Source organism: Pseudochaenichthys georgianus, chromosome 18, assembly GCF_902827115.2.
Source record: "Pseudochaenichthys georgianus chromosome 18, fPseGeo1.2, whole genome shotgun sequence".
NCBI classification, from domain to species: Eukaryota; Metazoa; Chordata; class Actinopteri; order Perciformes; family Channichthyidae; genus Pseudochaenichthys; species Pseudochaenichthys georgianus.
The window spans coordinates 9931601-9957976 of NC_047520.1; the positions used below are offsets into that span (position 1 = coordinate 9931601).

The following is a 26376-nucleotide window of genomic DNA, read 5'->3' on the forward strand; positions in this document are numbered from 1 at the left end:
ATTAATGGGCATGTTGTAATTAGCTTATTACGTTACGTTTTGACCTGTGGTACCACCAGCATTAGTCATACAGCTACTGTATGTATAGTCTAGCTCAGGGGTGGCGAACCTCCGGCCTCCGGACCGTATACGGCCCGCGAGACAATTTGGTACGGCCCTCGAGGTAATCTATAAACACACGCAAAAAATAAAAAATGAAAGAAATCTAGACCGCAAACAAACAAGCGAGTGCCTGTTTTTCCTGGCCAAGGTCAGGGTCCTTGAACACAACACGAGCCTAACGTGTATATAGCCGCTTTCACACCGCAGGACTTGCGGTACTTTAGTGCCGGTGTTGTGTCACATTATGCCTCCCCGTCATGAAATGCCCCCCTTGTCACGGGAACGCGCATTTCTAAATGATACGTTTACGCCTCTAAATGACACGTTTACACCATAGGTTTACACCTTAAAAATATGTTTAAAACGAAAAGTAAACGTTCAGGGTTTTTATTAATGGTAATATTCAGACTGTGAGTTGTTTAGTGGTAGCTCGTAGTCTGATTCTTATGGTTTAACTTTCGCTCCGTATTTGAGATGTCGAAATTCATGTCACTTCCTTTTCAGTTTTTGTTTTTTTTAATCTTTTTTTTAATCATTATTGTTACGTCCTGTCTGTATAAACGTGCTTTAAAATGTATTGTTTAATTTTACATAGTTGTCATCTAATAATCAAAATATGTTTACAAATGTTACATAGTCTTTGTCAGCATATTATTATATACGCTATGCGTACAAAATAAAAGTGTGACATTCATGAAACTTGCTCCATTTATTGGTACCAGTCCTAGAACCATACCCTGAAAAATGCTTGAGGGTGGGATTCATAGAAACCTCTTTTTTTTGGGGGGGGGGGCATTTTATGACAGGCCTGGTCATCACGATATGCCCCCCCTTGCTATCTTACAAAATAAAAGTGTGACATTCCTGAAACTTGCTCCATTTATTGGTGCCAGTCCTAGAACCATACCCTGAAAAATGCTCGAGGGTGGGATTCATAGAAACCTCTTTTTGTGGGGGGGGGGCATTTTATGACAGGCCTGGCCATCACGATATGCCCCCCCCTTGCTATCTTACAAAATAAAAGTGTGACATTCCTGAAACTTGCTCCATTTATTGGTGCCAGTCCTAGAACCATACCCTGAAAAATGCTCGAGGGTGGGATTCATAGAAACCTCTTTTTGGGGGGGGGGGCATTTTATGACAGGCCTGGCCATCACGATATGCCCCCCCTTGCTATCTTACAAAATAAAAGTGTGACATTCCTGAAACTTGCTCCATTTATTGGTGCCAGTCCTAGAACCATACCCTGAAAAATGCTCGAGGGTGGGATTCATAGAAACCTCTTTTGGGGGGGGGGCATTTTATGACAGGCCTGGTTTATCATCCGAGTCAGAAATAAAACCAATATGGAGTGAGTGCTAGTCCTGCAATTGTCCATACATTTACATACACAGTAATTAATAATACATGTTGAATGAAATAAAGAAATAAAGTGACATATTATCCATACTAAAATTGTGTACATTATCCAATTGGGGTTGTTTGCGTGGTGCAGACACGTGAATGTAAAGTTAGTGACTCCACCACGCAATGCGGTGTTAAGGAGTCGTGCTGGAGTCACACATTCTGGTGAGATCAGGTTGACATTATCACACATAAAATAAACATTTATTTTGAAGATTTATTAGATTTTTATAGGCAAAGTTTAATATAAGAAACCTTGCAGTCTCCCTGTAGCAGCCAAAATCATATAGAAATAAAACGGATAATTAACTTTAAAAAATACAGCCGCTGAGGCAAGTTAGCAGATCTTACGCAGGGCAATGGTCATCCAAATCCAGACAAGAACCTCCATTTGTGCATTTTATTCCATTAACAAAGTACAATGAACAGGTTTCCTATATCTCTTCCTTAAGCCTTTCCTATATGGCTTTCCTTTATGTGGCTTGAAACACCCTGCTAAAAAACCGTTTGCCTACTAGTGCTCTGGCTCCCACCACCCACCTGTCTCCAATATATACAATTACACCAGGTGCTCTAACCACCCAGTGCCCAAAACATGCCTTCAAAATAAAAGCATATAAATTACTTTAACGTATGAGACCAACTAAGAATATATTTACAATAAACACTATAAACAGCAAGAAAATAAATGTTAAACTATTAAATAATATTAAGAGATATATAGCTCCAACACTCCCCTTAGCCCAGATCAAGAAAGAATGTAATGCAGGTAATTGCTCCTGTGGGGATTGTCCTGAATGTATGTAAGTCGCTTTGGATAAAAGCGCCTAACAAATGACATGTAATGTAATGTAATAATTATCTAAAAGAGGTTTCTATGAATCCCACCCTCAAGCATTTTTCAGGGTATGGTTCTAGGACTGGCACCAATAAATGGAGCAAGTTTCAGGAATGTCACACTTTTATTTTGTAAGATAGCAAGGGGGGGCATATCGTGATGGCCAGGCCTGTCATAAAATGCCCCCCCCCCCAAAAAGAGGTTTCTATGAATCCCACCCTCGAGCATTTTTCAGGGTATGGTTCTAGGACTGGCACCAATAAATGGAGCAAGTTTCAGGAATGTCACACTTTTATTTTGTAAGATAGCAAGGGGGGGCATATCGTGATGGCCAGGCCTGTCATAAAATGCCCCCCCCCCCCCCAAAAGAGGTTTCTATGAATCCCACCCTCGAGCATTTTTCAGGGTATGGTTCTAGGACTGGTACCAATAAATGGAGCAAGTTTCATGAATGTCACACTTTTATTTTTTACGCATAGCGTATATAATAATATGCTGACAAAGACTATGTAACATTTGTAAACATATTTTGATTATTAGATGACAACTATGTACAATTAAACAATACATTTTAAAGCACGTTTATACAGACAGGACGTAACAATAATGATTAAAAAAAAGATTAAAAAAAACAAAAACTGAAAAGGAAGTGACATGAATTTCGACATCTCAAATACGGAGCGAAAGTTAAACCATAAGAATCAGACTACGAGCTACCACTAAACAACTCACAGTCTGAATATTACCATTAATAAAAACCCTGAACGTTTACTTTTCGTTTTAAACATCTTTTTAAGGTGTAAACCTATGGTGTAAACGTGTCATTTAGAGGCGTAAACGTATCATTTAGAAATGCGCGTACCCGTGACAAGGGGGGCATTTCATGACGGGGAGGCATAATGTGACACAACACCGGCACTAAAGTACCACTAAAGTACCACGGCACTAAATCCGCCAGGGGGCTAGTGCCAATCGCATTCACACCGCAGTAGTTTCCCTGAGGCAAGATTACGCTGACGTCACTTCGTCTTCTTCTTCTCTGGGTTTACTGGCAGGCCGCAAAACCATAGACATATAAATGTCTATGGTATGTCTATGACATATTATATGTCTATGCGCAAAACCACTTCACGGCGAGTACAACAAAAAAAAACGAGAGAAGAAGAACTACACGGGGGGGGGGGAGGGGTATAAAGCCCATCCGCTGTATGAGGCGTTTGTTTACTTTCCGACCTCAGACATGATGGAGTTCTTAAGAGTAATTTACAAATAAAATACCCCATTATAACAATGGACTTTATATTTATGTATTTATTATATATTACCCCCTCAGGCTGATTTTGGAAAAGGACATCAACCCTTGTTTGGTGTTTTTCCCTTATTTATCTAAAACAAATGACATGATAAATTACTTGTGTTTGTGTGTGTAAGACTTGTGTTTCTGATAACCACCGACACCTGTCTGCTCTCACATTCTTCTATTCTGCAAATTTGGGGTGGGACACAATAAATAAAGCTTCGCCAGTTTGTTTGTTTTATTGCACAGTCAAGACATAACAATAATGACATCATGCTGTTCCAGGTGTGTCGTATGCATGTAAATTGAAGTTAAATAACAGTGTGAAATGTAAAATAAAGTGTAAGTAGTTTCAAAACAATGTAACAGTGGCAATATATATAGCAGCAGACACGCCTTAGTGCAAGTTAGGTGTCAGTATTAAAAAACAGTGGCAATATATATATATATATATATAATAACAATAGAAAATCGTGGTCTTTAATTTTTTTATAGTACTGCCTGAGTTTCTTTATTTTTACCCGGCATCCGTGTGCACTGTGCACGATTCCCAGCTCAAGTAGCGAACATCGCTCAAAACATTTGGAGTTGGGAACTGCTTTCTGTAGAAGCTGCTGCATCCCGTCCTTGGAGTAAAATGCCAGAAGCGCCGACACTTCCTCATCATTCCACCGCTCCGGTGTTGTAGTACGTGTGGTCATAACTGCTTTAAAGTACAAAACTACTCGCTCAGGTGTGGATGTGGTTTTGTAGCGAGGAAAAAAATGGCTGCCTAACAAAACAAATTCAGAGTCTAACGGGGCGTGGTTTGCAATTCGCCCAGCCAATAGAAATAGAATAGAAATTGGCACTCTTTTGTCACCAGGTTCGTACAACCTCTCTAGCAGGGACTAAAAAGTACCAAAAGAGTTCCAAAAGAGTTCCCGGCACTGAGTAGTCCCGGCGGTGTGAACGCGACATTATTGGTAATAACGGAACTAAAGAACTAAAGTACCAGGGAAAGTTCTGCGGTGTGAACGCGGCTTATGTCTCGACTGACAGGGGTGCAGTTCTGACGGAGAGCACCAGAACGCCGCTCCAGCACTTCAGAAATTGCAGTACCGATAAGTCCATACACATGCCGCAGTTTCTGCGTGTCTGTGTCTTTAGTTGAAAGCCCAGTGGCGATCTGTTCATCTGTCATACTGATCATACAGTCAATAACTTTGTTGTTATTAGCATCTGGTTAGCTAGCTATGCTAACGAATATAAGAAGCTTTTTCTACAACCAGTGAGGTAAAGGCACATCTTTATATGATCATTATAGTTATAAAAAAAATAAGAGAATAAAGTAAACAGGTATAAAATACTATATGACAGTTATTAATAAAGAAGAATACAGTTTCAAAGGGGAGTGATTTGTCAAATATCCATAAATTAAAAGAAAATCTGCTTACAGTTGTGTTTGGGTGTTGAGAGATGTCTCCATAGATCTCCTAATGTTGCTCTCAAAGTGCACCAGATTGATGCTTTTAACTTCAACATTTAAAAAAAATCTTCCCAGGGGAGCACGCCACACCCTGCACGTGCATGCATACGCGAGTCATGGTGAGATATCTGGATTAAGAGGTTGCTTTTTCTTTGCACAGAATGAAATGAATGGGCTGTGATTTTAGTTTTTTTAAGCAGAGGTCAATAACTTGTACGGCCCTCTGAGGATATTGTAAACATTGAAATGGCCCTTGAGAGGAAAAAGGTTCCCCACCCCTGGTCTAGCTGGCAGGAAGGCCCCTCAGATTTTGAGATACCCCTACCCGAGCTAGAACAAATGACAACAATGATTTTTCTTATCTTTAGGATATCCCATTAATGAAATTGATTGTCAAATTTTATTTTGGGGGAAAAAATGTTTTTTTGGTTGTTCTTTAGAAACCAGTAACAAAAGTATAACTGTTACACATCATCATTTGATATACGTCCTTGCTTCCAGCAAAATTGAAGACATGAACTAAAGCTTTAAAAACTGGTGCACATTTAGCTTCCACAGGTTTCAACTTCTACTTTTCTGTATTCTAGGCAAACACATTTCTTGAATCAAAGAGCAAATTAAGGAGGGTGGGGCCAGCGATCCATGCCAAGCCCCTTTTAGCTGGGTAGCATGTCTCTGTGGCGCAATTGGTTAGCGCGTTCGGCTGTTAACCGAAAGGTTGGTGGTTCAAGTCCACCCAGTGACGTTTAATGTTTGAATAGACATCTAAGGTAACATGCCAGTTGAGGTGTTCAGGGGCAAGGTTCCAGAAAACCAGTAACAAAAGTATAATTGTTACACATCATCATTTGATGTACGTCCTTGCTTCCACTAAAATTGAAGACATGAACTCAAGCTTTAAAAACTGGTGCACATTTAGCTTACACAGGTTTCATTTGAGGCAACTTCTACATTTCTGTATTCTAGGCAAACAAACTTCTTGAATCAAAGAGCAAATTAATGAGGGTGGGGCCAGCTATCCAAGCCAAGCCCCTTTTAGCAGTGTAGCATGTCTCTGTGGCCAATTGGTTAGCGCGTTCGGCTGTTAACTGAAAGGTTGGTGGTTCAAGTCCACCCAGTGACGTTTAATTTATGAATAAACATGTAAGGTAACATGCCAGTTTTTGTGTTCAGGGGCAAGGTTCCAGAAAACCAGTAACAAAAGTATAACTGTTACACATCATCATTTGATGTACGTCCTTGCTTCCAGCAAAATTGAAGACATGAACTGAAGCTTTAACAGCTAGCGCACATTTAGCTTACACAGGTTTCATTTGAGGCAACTTCTACATTTCTGTATTCTAGGCAAACAAACTTCTTGAATCAAAGAGCCAATTAAGGAGGGTGGGGCCAGCGATCCATGCCAAGCCCCTTTTAGCTGGGTAGCATGTCTCTGTGGCGCAATTGGTTAGCGCGTTCGGCTGTTAACCGAAAGGTTGGTGGTTCAAGTCCACCCAGTGACGTTTAATGTTTGAATAGACGTCTTAGGTAACATGCCAGTTGACGTGTTCAGGGGCAAGTTACCAGGAAACCAGTAACAAAAGTATAACTGTTACACATCATCATTTGATGTACGTCCTTGCTTCCATCAAAATTGAAGACATGAACAAAAGCTTTAAAAACTGGTGCACATTTAGCTTACGCAGGTTTCATTTGAGGCAACTTCTACATTTCTGTATTCTAGGCAAACAAACTTCTTGAATCAAAGAGCAAATTAAGGAGGGTGGGGCCAGCTATCCAAGCCAAGCCCCTTTTAGCAGTGTAGCATGTCTCTGTGGCGCAATTGGTTAGCGCGTTCGGCTGTTAACCGAAAGGTTGGTGGTTCAAGTCCACCCAGTGACGTTTTAATGTTTGAGAAAACATGTAAGGTAACATGCCAGTTGAGGTTGTTATGGAAATCTAGGACCCAAACACAGCTGGAGAGTACAAGTCAAAGTGATAAAAACAAATAAATGGTGAATCGAGAAAAGCTGTCTTTTGGTTATATATTTGAAGCTTCAAATACACGATACAATAATATAATGTCACAAGTCGGACAGAGTATAAGATAGTCTGCGCGAGAGTGCGCAGAACAATGAAAAAGCAGAGATTATATAAGAAAAGAGTGGGAATGTTATAACTCTTGTGTTCACACGGTCAGATTGTTTATGAGACACCCAGTGGCCTTGAGCAGATAGCATAACGGTTCTTGTGTGACTCCCAGTCGGCTAAAACAGCTGTGGCCTTGCAGAGCCTGGGAATAATCCATAAGAGAATATAATAATAATAATAATAATAATAATAGTAGAAAGCACATCAGGAAATAAGAAGCATTTGGTTTAAGCATATGAAAGATATAATAAGAATGATATAATAAAAAATGTCCACTACAAGGTGTTCAGGGGCAAGGTTCCAGAAAACCAGTAACAAAAGTATAACTGTTACACATCATCATTTGATGTACGTCCTTGCTTCCAGCAAAATTGAAGACATGAACTGAAGCTTTAACAGCTAGCGCACATTTAGCTTACACAGGTTTCATTTGAGGCAACTTCTGCTTTTCTGTATTCTAGGCAAACACATTTCTGGAAGCAAAGAGCCAATTAAGGAGGGTGGGGCCAACGATCCATGCCAAGCCCCTTTTAGCTGGGTAGCATGTCTCTGTGGCGCAATTGGTTAGCGCGTTCCGCTGTTAACCGAAAGGTTGGTGGTTCAAGTCCACCCAGTGACGTTTAATGTTTGAATAAACATGTAAGGTAACATGCCAGTTTTTGTGTTCAGGGGCAAGGTTCCAGAAAACCAGTAACAAAAGTATAACTGTTACACATCATCATTTGATGTACGTCCTTGCTTCCAGCAAAATTGAAGAAATGAACTGAAGCTTTAAAAGCTAGTGCACATTTAGCTTACACAGGTTTCATTTGAGGCAACTTCTACTTTTCTGTGTTCTAGGCAAACACATTTCTGGAAGCAAAGAGCCAATTAAGGAGGGTGGGGACAGCGATCCATGCCAAGCCCCTTTTAGCTGGGTAGCATGTCTCTGTGGCTCAATTGTTTAGCGCGTTCGGCTGTTAACCGAAAGGTTGGTGGTTCAAGTCCACCCAGTGATGTTTAATGTTTGAATAGACATCTAAGGTAATATGCCAGTTGACGTGTTCAGGGGCAAGTTACCAGGAAACCAGTAACAAAAGTATAACTGTTACACATCATCATTTGATGTACGTCCTTGCTTCCAGCAAAATTGAAGACATGAACTGAAGCTTTAAAAGCTAGCGCACATTTAGCTTTCACAGGTTTCATTTGAGGCAACTTCTACTTTTCTGTATTCTTGGCAAACACATTTCTTGAATCAAAGAGCCAATTAAGGAGGGTGGGGCCAGTGATCCATGCCAAACCCCTTTTAGCTGGGTAGAATGTCTCTGTGGCGCTAGCTTGCGCAGGACCGTCTGTCAAAATCCAATCCTATCACCCAATCATGATACTCGCTGTCCATTGTGAGATTGGACCTAAACCAATCACGACGCGAGTTCACAATGGACGGAGCCAATCACGTCACGGCATCACAATGGACAGAGCCACTCACGGCACGGCTTCACTCCGAACCCGCCCCCCTCACGCTTTTGGTTGACAGTGTAAAAATCGCGAGGCGCATTATTCAGAGTAAGTGACAACACTATTGTTTCTATTTTCCCGTTTACAGTCATAAAACCTATTTTTACAACCGTCGTTTTGGCGTCAACTTTTACATTACGGTATACAGTCGGCAACTTCAGTCTGCATAAAGTTAGCAAGCCAGCATTGCTAATGCTATCGTGTCTAGGTTAAATACACGTTATTATATTAATCAATGTCAACAGCCATGCGTTGTACATCCGATTGACAACAGTCATTTAAATAAGTTGTTAAACGACTCTTGTATTAATGGGCATGTTGTAATTAGTAACTACACTTCTGTGAGCAGTGGTACAGAAGTCATACAGCATATATACTGTATACACAGAGGTGGAAAGTAACTAAGAACATTTACTCAAGTACTGTACTTAAGTAGAATTTTGAGATACTTATACTTCACTTGAGTGTTTCCATATTTTTCTACTGTGTACTTCTACTTCACTACAATTCAGAGGTAAATGGTGTACTTTTACTCCACGACATGTGTTTAATAGCTTACCTTTAGTTACTTTACAGATTTGGTTAAGATGCCTATTGGGTACTGGTGGCATTTTATGAGTTTATGTTTATCAGTTTATTTGTTCATATAGACACCTAAAGTATATCATATATTATAAGATATAAATATCTTTATGTGAGATAAGGGATCGTTGCTCACTATGATATGATAAAGTGTGTTATATGCTCCAGGAAGGATACAGTATATTGTTGAATATATATTCAAGATAGCTATATACTGTATATAACATTACATTAATTGTAATTCAATATACATACATCAATCATATATGGATAAAAGGACAACTTCCCCGTTTATGAACATGATGTGTGTTTATACATGATTATATGTGTAGATAACCTGTGTAAATAATGGTTAACATGGTGTCAGTGTTGTTCGCTTTGCAGTGTAGGTCTCTCTAACACTTGCATTGTTATTTTACTTAAAGTTTAGATGATCACTAAACCTATAAGCCATAACAAAATGGGAGATGCAGAATGGACGGGCTTTGGCCTTCAGGAGGGATAAACCTGCTCCAAGGAAACGGAAGTGATGTGACCTCTGTCAGAAGGTAAAGTATAGAAACATATGTACCTATTACTTATTATTCACATATGATAAGTATATTACTGGACATTTACAATTTACTGGTGCAAATATTATCAATCATAGGATTTACACTGAGTGACTCACTCCAGACTAAAACATAATGATAGTTTCAGATTAAGAAATGCCTCATGCATTTATTTTATATCACACCCCCAGTAGTTACCCCCAGAGCCCAGCCTCCTCCCTGTGGTCTGCCAGGAGCCCCCAGAGCCCAGCCTCCTCCCAAGCAGTCTCTGGGTGCTGTCCATGTACGGCAGGGATATCCTCCTCCCTGGTTGCTCCTAACTTCTGGGAGGCCCGAATCTGCCCGAGGCCCTTACAGTATGTACCTGTACATTTCATGCACTTTTAATGAGAGTCGTCACATGTGGATGAAATGTACATATCCTACCTATATTCACAGCAATCTTACCCAGCTTTCACACACTAATTCCTGGGTAAGAAAGCCCTGTACATCTCCCTGGATGAAATGGACATATTCTGCCTATATTCACATCAATTTTACCCAGGTTTCAGACACTAATTCCTGGGTAAGAAAGCCACCCTGGACGGGTCGTCAAATGTGAATGAAATGGACAGATTCATGTACATTTCATGCACTTTTAATGGGAGTCGTCACGTGTGGATGAAATGGCCATATCCTCCCTAAATTGACAGCAAACATACCCAGCTTTCACACACTAATTCCTGGGTAATAAAGCCATGTGCACACTGTATTTACAGTAATCTTACCCAGCTTTCAGACACTAATTCCTGGGTAAGAAAGCCACCCTGGATGGGTCGTCAAATGTGGATGAAATGGAAAGATTCCTGTACATTTCATGCACTTTTAATGGGGTCGTCGAATGTGGATGAAATGGACAGATTCCTGTACATTTCATGCACTTTTAATGGGGTCGTCACATGTGGATGAAATGGACATATCCTCCCTAAATTCACAGCAATCTTACCCAGCTTTCACACACTAATTCCTGGGTAATAAAGCCATGTGCACCCCTGTATTCACAGTAATCTTACCCAGCTTTCACACACTAATTCCTGGGTAAGAAAGCCACCCTGGACGGGTCGTCGAATGTGGATGAAATGGACAGATTCCTGCACTTTTAATGGGAGTCGTCACATGTGGATGAAATGGCCATATCCTCCCTAAATTCACAGCAATCTTACCCAGCTTTTACACACTAATTCCTGGGTAATAAAGCCATGTACACCCCTGTATTCACAGTAATCTTACCCAGCTTTCAGACACTAATTCCTGGGTAAGAAAGCCACCCTGGACGGGTCGTCAAATGTGGGTGAAATGGACAGATTCCTGTACATTTCATGCACTTTTAATGGGGTCGTCGAATGTGGATGAAATGGACAGATTCCTGTACATTTCATGCACTTTTAATGGGAGTTGTCACGTGTGGATGAAATGGACATATCCTCCCTAAATTCACAGCAATCTTACCCAGCTTTCACACACTAATTCCTGGGTAATAAAGCCATGTGCACCCCTGTATTCACAGTAATCTTACCCAGCTTTCACACACTAATTCCTGGGTAAGAAAGCCACCCTGGACGGGTCGTCGAATGTGGATGAAATTGACAGATTCCTGCACTTTTAATGGGAGTCGTCACATGTGGATGAAATGGCCATATCCTCCCTAAATTCACAGCAATCTTACCCAGCTTTCACACACTAATTCCTGGGTAATAAAGCCATGTACACCCCTGTATTCACAGTAATCTTACCCAGCTTTCAGACACTAATTCCTGGGTAAGAAAGCCACCCTAGACGGGTCGTCAAATGTGGGTGAAATGGACAGATTCCTGTACATTTCATGCACTTTTAATGGGGTCGTCGAATGTGGATGAAATGGACAGATTCCTGTACATTTCATGCACTTTTAATGGGAGTTGTCACGTGTGGATGAAATGGACATATCCTCCCTAAATTCACAGCAATCTTACCCAGCTTTCACACACTAATTCCTGGGTAATAAAGCCATGTGCACCCCTGTATTCACAGTAATCTTACCCAGCTTTCACACACTAATTCCTGGGTAAGAAAGCCACCCTGGACGGGTCGTCAAATGTGGATGAAATGGACAGATTCCTGTCCATTTCATGCACTTTTAATGGGAGTACGTAATGGAAATGTGAAATAGCCTGTTTTCTCATGGTAGGGAGGGATCCTGGAGCTCCTTAGTCCGTGTTTTGGGGGTCTTGAAGCGGCTACACATAGGTGGTTTTGTCGGTGTACGTAATGGAAGTGTGAAATAGCCTGTTTGCTCATGGTAGGGAGGGATCCTGGAGCTCCTTAGTCCGTGTTTTGGGGGTCTTGGAGCGGCTACACATAGGTAGTTTTGTCGGTGTACGTAATGGAAGTGTGAAATGTGTGATGTGTGTGTCTGTGGTGTGTGTGCCTGTGGTGTAATTGTGTGTCTGTGATGTGTGTGTCTGTGGTGTGTGTGTGTGTGTGTCTGTCTGTGGTGTGTGTGTCTGCGTGGCGTATAACCTTTTTTAAAAAAAAATCTTGTATATTACTTTTTTCTCAGGTACCTGGCAACCGGTGACTCGTACAGGACCATAGCATTCAGCTATCGGGTCGGGCATACAACAGTGGCTGTCATCGTGCAGGAGGTTGCGGGTGCCATCTGGACCGCCCTGGTCGAGGAGACCATGCCGGTACCACAGACGGAGGACTGGAGAGCCATCGCTGCTGGGTTCCAGGAGTGCTGGAACTTTCCAAATTGCGTTGGTGCCATTGATGGGAAGCACGTGGTGATCCAGGCTCCGGCAAATTATGGGTCCCTCTACTTCAACTACAAGTCCACCCACTCCTTGGTACTACTGGCTGTTGTGGATGCCCAGTACCTCTTCAGGGTAGTGGACGCCCAGTACCTCTTCAGGGATGTCGGAGGTTTTGGAAGGAGCAGCGACGGTGGGAGCCTGCGGAATTCTGCTTTTGGAGAGGGCCTCCGAGATGGCAGTCTGCAGCTACCACCTGACACCGTCATCCCAGGAGCAGAGCAGCTCGGCCTTCTTCCCCATGTGTTGGTTGGAGATAATAATAATAATAATAATAATGAGTTCCATTTATAAAGCACTTCATATTTGAATGCAAATCCCGAAGTGCTACAAGTAGTGAGCATGAACAGTATAAATAAACATTACACAACACGGTAGAATTAATTAATTAGATGAGGCTTTTCCGCTGCTGGACAACCTGCTGTGTCCGTTCCCTGGACGCCAGCTCACACGTGAAAGGAGGCTGTTCAACTACCGCCTCAGCCAGGCCAGGTTGGTGGTTGAATGTGCGTTTGGCATCCTCTCATCTCGGTGGAGAATGTTCCGGCGTGTCATCACCACCAGCCCGGAGGTAACAGAGTTGTGTGTGAAGGCCGCCTGTGTGTTGCACAACTTCCTCCGCTGGAAGACAATAGGAAGGTCATCACGCACACCTGTCGTCCCTGTCGTCGCAGAGCCGAGTGATGAAGCTCCAACCCTGCGCGATGCACCTAGGATGGGCTCCAACAACGCCACACGCCGATCCATCCAACTGCGGGAGACCTTCTGCTCCTATCTGAATGAGGAGGGTGCAGTGCCATGGCAGCATAACGTGGTGTAGGTCCTATTTGAATGAGGAGGGTGCATTGCCATGGCAGCATAACGTGGTGTAGGTCCTATTTGAATGAGGAGGGTGCAGTGTCATGGCAGCATAACGTGGTGTAGGTCCTATTTGAATGAGGAGGGTGCAGTGTCATGGCAGCATAACGTGGTGTAGGTCCTATTTGAATGAGGAGGGTGTAGTGTCATGGCAGCAGAACGTGGTGTAGGGTCACCATGGCTCCTCCAAACCAAAAGCTCTTTTAAGAGCTACCCATTTTCTTTAAAGAGCAAATATTCCAAATGAGCCATTTTAAAATCAAACATTCCTAATATACATGTTTCTTGAATTGATATTATTATATTATGATATGACTAACAACCTTTTTCTTTCAGCCCTGTTTTTACTGATAAACCACTCATAATTTCAACAGCTTTTCACATGACCAATTACAGAAGAAAGTACATTATATATACCGACATACATGAAGCTTCTGGTATGTTGCAACTGACAAACCACATGAACAAGTGAAGACACAGTATAGCCATAACATACTTGAAATAATGTTTTATTTGGTGAATTTGAGTGAAGTGTGTGTGATGAGTGAAGTGTGTGTGATGAGTGTACAAAAATGTAATGTGGATCAGTACGTGTGAAAAAATTATACATTGTTCTCCTGGTCCACCACAAAAATGAGCTGGTGTACCCCAAGGCGGACTCTTGCCCTCTGTGCCCTTGTCATCTGCCTCATGGTGGGCAAGAGGCTCTTGAAGAATTGAAAGTCCTCGTCCTCCTCCACCACTGGTGGGGTTGGCTGGGCAATTGGTATGTAATTGGTCACAGCAGACAGCAGACTTCTTTCAAACGGGGAGATCTCCCTCCCCTCCCCCGTGTTTTCTCCCGGACCTCAGCATTCTCCTCCATGCTGACTGCTGCTGGCTGACTGGCGGACTGACTGGCTGACTGGCTCTCTTCCTCTGCCACCTGTAAATTGTTTACCTGACTTTGCGTTCCTTTGTTTCTGACCAGGAAATCTTAGGCATGTGCGCCAGTTGTGTTGGTACCATTCTTCCTGCATCAACCAGGTAGCGATATGTCGCTTGTTGATCCTAGAGGACTTCAACACATCATGTCAACAATTAGGGATTATTGGACTGTGCAGCTATATCTTTATGGATCTTTAATTAACTGTCTACACCACAACAATAGATCAAACCACCACAGGGAGTCGAACCCTGTCTCAAATGAGAGTCCATACCAGTGGTTCTTTGCTTTTTGTTGTTGCCTAAACTTTAACAAAAAGCAAAACCTGCAATACATCTGTTTTGTGGTCAATGCCACTAAATTAAGTTATAAATTTGAAAACATTTGGAAAATGAAATATATGCCTGAAGATGTAATCTTTCAATATTTATCTTACTGTATTGCAGGACAGACAGACAACAGATATACACTTCAACAGCATGCAAATAAAGTAAAAACCTCCCGTTGTCATGGCAGTGGGTTTGGTCCTCAGCATGAAATAAGGGTCCATCAACTCTTTGATATGACAAAGGGGGTTAGGGAACTTATGGGAAGAAAACATGAATTAATACAACTTTTATTTACAAACATGACAAAGAAATGTTAAACTGATATGTGAGTTAATAAATTCTTTCAATTAAACAGAATGTGTGCGCCTTTGATAAATGTTATGCGACTGCAGATTAATCTAATTGAAGATATGGTTATGTTGGTTAGTGTGGATAACCTCAGACAAGTTGTCACAACATTTTTTGGGGCAGAATAGCTTAAATGTGTTTTTATAAAAGATGAATATACAACCAAAACTACCGCTCGTGTCCTTTGTCAGTTATACAATGAAACAGTTGAAGCTCAGGTGTTCTTTGTTAATAAACATTGAACTGCCTCATGAGTACTGAAATACATCAGGATAACCTTCGTTTCTGTGAGATACTTACTTGTGTGTTTCCCATATACATGATCGATCAATGTTCCCTTTTCTGTTGTGGGTTCGGATACCAACTGCAAGTAACCTAGTTGTTCCATGAAGGATGACATGGACAATGACTTGAGCTGATCATGGTTGAAGTCTCCCAAAATGACTACGCTGTCTGACCTAGTATTTAAGAAACTGGTCAACAGCTTCATGTTTAGTTTGAACAGAGGCAATGGATATGTTTGTGGGCGGTAAAGAACCACAACAATCACATTCTCCCTGGTGAAATGCGAGGCAATACATTCTAAATTCACATTTGGAATATCCAAAATGGTGTACTCTAACTGGTCTTGACAATATATGCAAACTCCGACTTGTTGTTGGTCTTTAATTGTTTTCAAAACAGCGTCAGTTGAGTTGTATGCCTTGCAACGTGGCACACTGTGAAACGTATATTTCTCAATCCGTGCAGTGTGATTTGCAACAGTTTCAGTTAACCATGTGTCCGTTACAGCCACACAACTGTAATCAAATGGCTGAATTGCCACCGTTAGATCAGGTAAATGTCTGTCTAAACTTTGTACATTCATTGAGAATATGGAGAATGAGTGTGTTCCCTGTGAGGGTGTAGTAGCACAGGATACAAATGCCATCAAGGGAATCCTGAATATTCTCTTTGCAATATATGGCGCTGTCTTTAAAGTCCTGAATTGTCAACCCATTTAAGCTTTTGACGCGGCTTAAAGCAACATATGCCTGGCCTGACTCAAAGATTCTTTTAAGCGAAACGACTGCTTTGTCAACAGTTAACCCTTGCACCTTGTGGATTGTGCAAGCCCATGCTAGTTTCAAAGGAAACTGTTTACGCAATTTTCCCTTGCGTATCCTTTCGTCATCTCTGTCTGAGTAGCCAAAGGGTTGCCACTAGTTGAAGGGAAACGCTTCCTTCTGTTAGTACCCACTTTTTCGTCATCGAATTTCACAAACACAGTGCTCACAAATGTGTTGTGGATATTGTTGACAATGTCTACGACATTCCCACAGACTCCGTTTACCAAGCCGTCAGACACATCAATATTTTTGATCAAAATCACTCGTGCACCCTTTCCCAACGGTAACCTTTCAGGTAAATAGGATGTGTACACATTTCTGAAGTGCCCTCTTTTCAATTCCATGCGGCCGGATTGTTGATTCTTCTCATAATCCAGTGCCTCCACGCAAAGGTTCTCTGGACATGATGCTGACAACTGTCTGATATTGTGGTCATTAACTTGTGCATTTGTTGCGAAAATATGCAACGCTGAAGTGCTTTCCCCGGTTTCACACTTTTTCAAGATAGCTATGTCACTGGCAACGAGCGCCGTGGTCTTAGCTCGTGTACTCAACCTGTTCAACAGTTCTGCAAAGACAGTGTCCTGTTGACATACAATGGTGTTTAAATGAGCAATGGAGAATTTTTCAGTCCAGAAATCACATGGCATGTTCTCCAAATACAAGGATTTGCCTTGAACTGGCTTGAGTTGGAAAAAGTCGCCGACAGCTATGACGCTGACTTTTCCAAATGGTGAGTGATCACTAATTTGCTTAATCTGCCTAAGTCTACCATGAACATAGGCTAGCAAGTTATGATTCACCATTGAAATCTCATCAATCAGAAGGATCTGCAGATCGCTCAATTCAGCACGTAAGGTACTGACCCTTTCCTCTCCTAACGGCGTGTAGGGAGGTTTGACATCCAACCCTATAGAAAATGTGCTATGTATTGTGCTGGCTCCTAAACTATAAGCAGCAATTCCAGTAGGGGCAGTTAACAACACAGACACTTTATCAGGCGAACTTGTAACTTGTGACAGCAACTTAGATGCTTCATAGTGGATTGCTTTAATGAGGTGCGATTTCCCAGTCCCAGCACCACCTGTAACAAACACATTGAAGGGTTTTGGGTTCGTGCCATTTACCTTTTCAATGCACCATTGTCTAACTTGATAAAAGATCTCTCTCTGTTTGACATTCAGAGATCTGAGAAGATTAAGTGCATCCGATCTACACATAATGTTTCCATGTGCATCAAAACGATTTCCCCCTGCACCAGCGTCGGCCAAGTCTGGAATGGTATCTGTGTGTTCGTCTGGAGCTGGCACTCGTTCCCTCACTTCCTGTTCACATTCCAAGCATTCCAACTGTTTCCCTGGACACATTTCACACCAGGCATCTTCAAGAGCACATTTCATTTCATTTCAAACCTTTATTTAACCAGATTGGTCCCATTGAGATCATAGATCTCTTTTTCAAGGGAGACCTGCAGCATATAGGTTCCACATGAAACATAAAACAATAAAGGACATTATACATTATATTTACAGGATACATAGTTATAGACATTTACAAGTGCCCATTGTATCGGCAAGCATTTCATTTACCCTGGCTTTAAAAACATGCAGAGGAATGAGATTGCTCAGTTTCAATTCTTGCTGAAGATTGTTCCAAGCAAGTGGAGCTGCGCACATAAAAGCTGTCTTACCTGAGACAGTCCGTGCTCTTGGCACATCTAACAAGACCACATCATGTGACCTCAGACAATAGCTGCTTGCAACTCTCTGTGTTATCAGCGAGCAGATATAATACGGGAGTTTACCCAACAAAGCTTTATAGATAAACGTGTACCAATGACTGAGCCTCCGTACAGAGAGAGATGGTAAACCTGCCTTGGTATACAGTGTACAGTGATGAGTAAGCGCTTTACAATTTGTGACAAATCTCAGAGCACTGTGATACGCAGCATCCAATTTGCTCAGGTAATTGGCAGGTGCATTCATATACAACAAATCCCCATAGTCCAGCACAGGTAAAAAGGTCACAGTGACTAGCCTTTTCCTGGCCTCAAGCGAGAAACAGGACTTGTTTCTGAAAAAGAAACCTAGCCTAACCCTCAGTTTTTTTAGCAGGTTATTGACATGAAGTTTAAAAGAGAGACAATCATCAAGCCAGATACCAAGGTATTTGTAACAGGCAACAACTTCAAGTTTTGTTCCTTGCGTAGTTACAATATCTAAAACAGGCTCTGGAGTCTTTTTAGCTTTTAAAAAGAGCATTACCTTGGTTTTCTCAACATTTAAAAGAAGCTTTAGTTCAGAGAGCTGAGTCTGAATAGTGTTAAAAACAGCTTGTAATTTAACACCAGCCTCCTGAATGGAGGGACCTGCACAGTACATCACAGTATCATCCGCATAAAAATGTAAAGTAGCTTCATCCACATTATCACCTACACTGTTAATATATATGGAGAATAAAAGTGGTCCTAAAACAGAACCTTGTGGTACACCATTAGAAATGTTTAACCACTCAGAAGACAGCCCATCAAAGTGAACACATTGGGACCTTTCAGAGAGGTAGTTCACAAACCACCCCACTGCAAGGCTGGATAGGCCAATACTGAGTAGCCTCTGCTTTAAAATGCGATGATCAACGGTGTCAAACGCTTTGGAAAGGTCAATAAACAGAGCTGCACAACTCTGCTTATTATCTAAAATAGTAGTAATGTCATTTACCACTTTCATCGTGGCAGTGATGGTGCTGTGTTTCTTTCTGAATCCTGACTGATGTTTAGACAGGATATCATTTATACATAAAAACTCCTTTACTTGTTCACTCACTAAGCGTTCGAGCACCTTAGCCAGAACTGACAATTTAGAGATTGGCCTATAGTTATTTAAAATAGTTGCCTCCCCTCCTTTCAGTAAAGGCAAGACATAAGCAGACTTCCATACTTTTGGAATTGTGTTCGTGCTGAGGGAGAGGTTAAAAAGAGAAGTAAGAGGTGGAGCAATAAAATCTGCAGCTATCTTTAAAAAGAAAGGTTCTACGTTGTCCGGGCCAGCCGGTTTCCTAGGATCTAACTTGGATAATGCTTCATGAACAATACCAACAGTTAAAGGAGTAAAACTGAAAGGGTTTTCCAGACCACATTGTTCAGAGTCAAGGATTGGAGCGTTCACAGGAGCCACACAGCCAAACAGAGAGCCACAAGACACAAAATGCTTATTAAAACAATTTAGCATAGTAGCCCTGTCTGATATAGTGCCAGATGCTGTGGTAAGGCACGGAGGTAGCTCATTTGGGATATCACCAGTGGAAATCGATTTTATGGCTTTCCAAAATTTCCTAGGATTATTCAGGTTTTCTGTGGTAACCGACAAATAGTACTTTGATTTAGCACTTTTTATTTGGGATGTGAAGCTATTTCTTAGCTGCCTAAAACGTAGCCATTCTACCTCTGAGCCTGATTTCCTAGCCTTAGCCCCAGCATTATTTCTCTCATGAAGGAGACTGGACAGCTCAGCAGAAAACCAGGGATTGTTTCGTCCCTTCACTCTAAATTTACGCAGAGGTGCATGTCTATCTATAATTTTCATAAAACCAAGATAAAAATAAGACCATGCAGTTTCTACATCAGCACACAAATTGATTCTACCCCAATCAAAATCAAACAGATCATGTAAAAAACCCTGCTCCACAAAGTGTTTTTTGTCTCTCTTTGTGATGACACGTGGTTTAACCTTTTGGACCTTAGTGTCCCTAATTGTGGCTACAACACAGTGGTCACTCACATCATTAGCAAATACTCCCACAGATGAGTATTTATGTGGAACATTTGTTAAAATTAGATCAATTAAGGAGGATTTATTTGGGGACTTAATATTTGGGCGAGTAGGACTGTCTATAATCTGGGTAAAATTCAAAGAGGTACACAGGTTTTTAAAATCCTCTGACACAGAAGTTAACCAGTCCCAATTAAAATCACCAAGCAGCACTATTTCCTTGTAGGAAAGTTGCGATAACAGTTTTGCCAATGACGATAAAGAGTCCTTGACAGCCGAAGGGGCCCTGTAGCAGCCCACCACCATGAGCTGTTGACCCTTTGTTACCTCAATATTCACGGCTAAAAATTCTAGCTGTTTACTAACAGATTTGGAAACCATATTAGTTACACAAAACTTATTTTTCACATAAATGGCAACGCCACCACCTTTTTTAGGCCGGTCAGTACGGTGTGTCCTGAAACATTGTCAGAATGTTCCATCACTTCAGATTCTGTCTCAAATGTTCGCCTGTTTACATCAACAGTAGTTTTATCACTGTGAACCACAGTGTCTAGCAACCATCGACCGTTATGGTTCGAAAACTGTTCGAAAGTCTGAAACCCTTCAGGTTTTAAGTCTTCAGTCACACGGTAAGGCAGGAAAAGCTGCAAGATGTTCCTGAAGTACTTCTCGGGATCCGTGTCATGTGAAAACTGCACATAGCGCACCACTGCAGGTTTTCCCTTAGTCCTTTTCAGGACGAATCCTAGGTCCTTGCCTAGTTTCACTCTATTAACAGAAGTCTGGTTTTTCGACAGAACTCTGTATTCCGACACAAATGTAGCTAAACACATCCGATGAAATATGTCTTCATTTGGTCTAGCCAAATACCTATCCACAGAACTGGCCATCCACATGTTGTTGTCTGTGAGAGTGTTTGAATCTGCCCTACGTTTTAGTTCCTTTAGGGGCAGACTCATACGCGTTGCGTTATCTCCTGTGGGAATGTAGTGAACCGATCGGGAATTATGTTTTAAATGCATCTGGGTCAATCTGTAAACGGCCTCCTGTGCGGAAACATCACGATTATGCAGATAAATGCTGCCTAACTTTCGCAAGGACTTTTTGGCATCCGTATTTCCCTCCTTTGTCGCTTCTCGTTGAGCGTTGCTGAGCAGTAATCCCATTTCACGTTCAGTTTTGCGATGTATGAAATAATGTACACAATGCAGGCATATGCATTTGCTACAAACTGAATGTCCATGTTAGCATTCCAAGCGCTAAGTAAACGTTTATTGTATGGATTCACCCATACGTCTGTAGGTTTGCGCTTCAGTACAACCTGGGTTTTCTTACCAATGCATTCAAATGCAGATTCAAACTGCTCCTGGTTAATACCCAGACTTCCAAACAGCTCTGAGACTGTTTTGAAAGTAGCCGTCTCATCAGTGACTGCCTCTTTGACCGTGGACATGATCTTACGTGCCTGTTCTTCCATCATTTGGTTGCCGACTCCTTCCTGTTGTGAACACGACTTATCCGTTTTCCCTACTCTGGAAACAAAGGACCGTTCACTCGGTGGTCGTGGGAAGTTGAAACGACACACGGTGTTTTTCTTTCTACACGATTTTCAATGTCTTTTACTATGCGTTTGCACAGTTGACACCATTTCCTCAAGTAGCTCATCATCTTCTGGAAGTTCACAAGAAATGTACTTGTCTACAAACTGCACCACCTCCTCATCAGTGTCTCGATCAATTTGTGGGCTGTCTTCAATCCAGAAAATGGCATGTATATGAGGACTCCCTCTCTGTTGAAACTCAACACGATAGAAGTAATCTACCACTTTCCCAATTGGCTGACTTGGTGATCGTATGACATCTTTAAAAAAGGTTTCCCATCTGTGTTGAAACATGCGTGCAGCCGTTACAGGATTGCGACGCAAAAGACCACATTTGTCATTCCAGTCCAAATCGTCCACATTGTCACACCTACCCTCTTGAAGCATCATGCTGGTCAATACATTCTTCCACCTCATGTCCTCAGATAACCACATAAAAGAACAAGAACATAATGATTATAAGAAATGCTTCACCTAATGATATCCTCCCATTGACATCAAGCTGCATTTCCACATCTGCTGGGATGATGTTTCTGTATTGCTCTTTAGCTTTGTTGTTTTTCGTCACATTGTAGTGGTGTAGTATATTTCTTTGCAGATATATGTGTGTTGAGGGTGTTGTCATGTTTAAAAAGTAATTATTTTTTCCTCATTCCTGAGAACAGTTGTTCCGCATATTGACTGTTTATGCGCCCCGCCAGCTCTGGCACAAGCTCTATCCTTCTGAGAACATCCCTTTCATCTTTGCTGTTCCCCTGGTGGAATACATCACTCAGTGCATGATGCTCCGAGGAACCAGTGAGAGGGTGGCCATCTCCATCTGTTGGAACTTTGGGGTGTTTCAACCATGGCATATTCACATGAAGCTTGCCCTCTGAAGCCTGCTTCGTGTTCTCCGGAGTAGGCTCCATTAACCGTCCTTGAAAAGGATGAAATGTCTCAGGCTGTCGACGGTTACCACGCACCGCCACTCCCCTTGAACAGTCACACACTGTGACATTGGGAAAGTGTTTCCACGACAGCAAAAGATCCACATAATCCCGTGGGCTCTCTGCTCTGAGGTTACATTGAACTGAATAGACAACCCCACATGGGCAAGTATCAGCCCAGCCACCTGAAAGCAGAGGTATAAGTTAGTAACATGATGGTCGGGATCTTTGGGAATGAAATGTGTTCAAATACATAACTCCATGATCTGTGTGAAAAACGATGCAAATCACGAAATATGAACAGGTGTAATCATCTTAGAATATAATTATGATGTTATTTCACTAACCTGAGGCACCCCAAACTTTCTCAAAGACTGTGTTATTATAAGTCACTCTATTAGACTTATCTCTAAGTCTGAGGACAAGATCTGTCTTGGAGCCTTTGGTGTCCTTTGGAGTGCCCTTACTTCCTCTACCTGTTGTAGAAATTAATTAGTAAGCCAATTCTGCAAATAAAGTATATTTTAATTACATGCATGATGCATTTTCCAACTTATTTCACATTATAATCACCTTCAAGTTGATGATCTCATCAGAAAGCCGCTCCTCAGTGACCTCCAGGTGCTCACTGTCATCTGACATTGTAGTTGTAGGGATCTTTTGAAATGCAGTGTTCAGGATGAGGTCAGACTGCCTGGTCTGTGGCCGGTCCATGGTGCCCCTTTGTTGGGACTCAGAGGCACAACAAAGGGGTTCTTCTTACCATCTTTAGGGACAATTGTAAAATGCATTGTTTCAGAAACCATTCTCATTTTCATACATTCATATAATTCAGATAAACATTTGGGTCTTCATAGCTGGCTTTTCATTCTGCATGACCTCCATGGAATGAAACCCCGACTGAGCATTTCCACAGCCACAGCATCCCATCATAGTCTTGGTCTCTGAATGTCACTGACTGTTATATGAAACATTTGTGATTATCTCAGATAACTACATTGGAACAACCATGTATACCCTGCTGCCATATGATGTTACATGCATAAACAAATTAACTGACAATAACAGTATATGCCCAGCATGGTATTGCAAGGCACAACTTGCATACTGTTGATCTTATTGTAATTCAGACAGCAAAAAGTCTATACGTGTAATATTACGGCTGATCAAACTCGCCTGGCATATTAAAGACACCTTTCCTGTGAAGGTCCATCACAACAACTGGTGGATGGTATCCACATGTTACACATGCATGCATGTGATCATGGTCAGTAAGGGCCTCGACATGTAGATAGGCATGGAGAACCCTTTCTCTGTTGTCTCAATCATTTCAATAACTCTACTGACAGCAGTATGTGTATGTGTATGTGTATGTAGTATGTGACAGACAAATGTTGAGAGAAAAGTAACAATGTCAATACACATGTAAAATATCAGTTTGTGACCCACAGTAATGCTAAATTAACTAATCAATACCATAACATTCCAGTTACTTTTCTGTTTCTGCCAATTTACTTGTTCTATGTTATAAATCATCTTTACTAAATTACTATATTTTAATTAGATTATTGTAACCTGAGATCGATCACTCTTGCCATAACAACACTTTCTTCACTGATGTTTGAGTTACTATGGCTTTTTGGCAGAAAATGGGGATTCGGGTAATAACTAATAATAACAATACAAATGACTAAAATGTATATACCGTAGCGCCTTTCATAAACCCATGGTTGATTTAACAGAGGGACAAACACAGAACTCACTCTGGGACAGAACACACTGGGACTACAAAGAAAAAAAAAATGTTGGGAGGCAGATGAGGCTAACTGAAATTAACCAAGGTCTATCTTTAAATTTATTTTAAATGACATCCTTCAGTAAACACAACACATTAACTTCCAAATCTCCCCACCTGTAATGCATTCCTTATTGTCAGGCACAAATGCAGAGAAAGGATCACGTGGTCATCATAATTGTGGAGCCCATCCTCCCACTCCTGGTACCTGTACATCAGGCTGCAATTCAAACATTTGTTTCGGTAGGTGGATATGCCTTAAAACAAAATGTCAACCAAAATATTACTTGCCGTCCTAATGACACCAGTAAAACTATTTCTTCTTTTATTATTTGTATGTCTGAATCACGGACATTAAGATCATACAAATGTTACAAGATAAAATCAATAGTACAACTGTGCTTTTACTGACCTTCCGCCACCCCTGTGGTTGTGAGAATCCTGCTTTTTGCAGTGATCAGCACTGGATCACGTAGGCTGCGGCCACACGAGGACGGATTTGGTCGTTTGCGTTACTGTTTAGTGTCATATAGACCGTTCGGCCACACGAGGACGACCGAATACGGCACTAAACGACTGAGGAAACGATAACGGGTCCCAAGGTGGATAGAAAGGCATACGCAACGCTCTGGGGGGTCCAACGGCTCCGTGTGTACGCCCTATCCGAACATTTTCAGATCACTGATAGTGATTGCGCAATAGCCCCGCCTCTCCCCACCTCTTCTGCTCACCTCCGCTTACCCCGCGCCATTGCTGAAGTGTTTCGCCACCATCAACAATGGCAGATCGCAGAGTTGCTATCGTGCTCCGGACGCTATTGACCATGCTACAGTTGTTTGTGCAACATCTACACCTAATGATGAGGCAATAGCCCCGCCTCTCCCCACCTCTGCTGCTCACCCCCGCGTCAAAGTAAACTGCACCCTGAATTCAGATTATTTATCTTTCTCTCGCGAGTGAAGTCTAATCTGACAGGACGGAGACAGGCAGCTCTGCTCACCTGCAGCTCCTCCTGCTGCAGCAAAACACACACTTCAAGTCAGATCATCACCCTTAGCTATTTTAATGACCTCTCAAACCCCCTAAACTAGTTATACATATGTTTATTTGTACTGTCGGCCTGGTCACTCATTACTGGATCAGTTGCTGCATGAGACAGACACTGACGCTCTCCGAAGAGAAGGAGGAAAAAGAGAGGCTCCGTGTATTTCATTATTATATTATTTAGAGTCGTTATTCATTTGTTTTAAAGCTCAATAAATAACAAAGAAGACCTTTGACCGGCACTTTTATCATTTTGTCCGGAAGATTTAAACTTTAATACACGTTGACTGGCGAAAAACTCTGCCCGGTTCCCTCGGCCCCCACCGCGGAGAATAAACAGAAGGGCAACCATGACAACCATGCTTCTTCGCTGCTTTTGTGGAGGAAGTTACAGCGCCACGTACAGGCTCAGCATATGTACTGCAGCTTCTCCAGCGGTTGGAGCTAAACGGAGCGGTCTCGTGTGGGCAGACACTATCCGGATAACTATTGCGTGTGGACGGAAGCTCGTTTGCGATTGCGTTTGCGTTAATCCTATGCGTTTAGCCGTTTTCGTCCTCGTGTGGCCGCAGCCTGAGAGGGCCATTGCATTCCTTACACCTGGCTTCTTTAGGGATGAGGTGCGTCAGATGAGCATCGAGTGCACCGGCATCTCTTGACTGCTGGATGGTAGCCTGTGGGAGTTCCGCTGGAATGTTTGTATTACCCGATAGGTAGTTTAGCACCCGCTTGATGCCAGTCTCACTAGGTGGATAATGGTCCTCTCCTGGTTCACTATCCTGCTCAGTGAAAGTATTTGGTGGAATGGATTCTTCAATATCCGTCGACTTAACTTTCCTGAACAGTTGTCTTCTTGTGGCAAAGAGGTGCCATTTCCCGATGGCTTTATGGGTGCATGATGGTCTTGGTTTAGCACAAGGACAATGCCAGCTGTTCTGCTTGCTGTTGTATGCAATCACAACCCTT

General features: G+C 41.9%; 4 non-coding genes and 1 pseudogene across 4 annotated transcripts; 4 read left to right on the top strand and 1 right to left on the bottom strand.

Annotated features, from left to right (window-relative positions):
* The first annotated feature begins 5780 nt into the window (after positions 1 to 5780).
* trnan-guu (transfer RNA asparagine (anticodon GUU)) lies at positions 5781 to 5854 on the top strand. The gene has a single exon. It is a non-coding gene; the product is annotated as a tRNA-Asn (tRNA).
* Positions 5855 to 6537: 683 nt separating this feature from the next.
* On the top strand, positions 6538 to 6611 carry trnan-guu (transfer RNA asparagine (anticodon GUU)). Its single transcript has one exon. It is a non-coding gene; the product is annotated as a tRNA-Asn (tRNA).
* A 305-nt stretch (positions 6612 to 6916) lies between these two features.
* On the top strand, positions 6917 to 6990 carry trnan-guu (transfer RNA asparagine (anticodon GUU)). The gene has a single exon. It is a non-coding gene; the product is annotated as a tRNA-Asn (tRNA).
* Positions 6991 to 7784: 794 nt separating this feature from the next.
* Positions 7785 to 7858, top strand: trnan-guu (transfer RNA asparagine (anticodon GUU)). Its single transcript has one exon. It is a non-coding gene; the product is annotated as a tRNA-Asn (tRNA).
* A 14205-nt stretch (positions 7859 to 22063) lies between these two features.
* Positions 22064 to 23500, bottom strand: LOC139435787 (uncharacterized; annotated as a pseudogene).
* Between the last annotated feature and the right edge of the window lie 2876 nt (positions 23501 to 26376).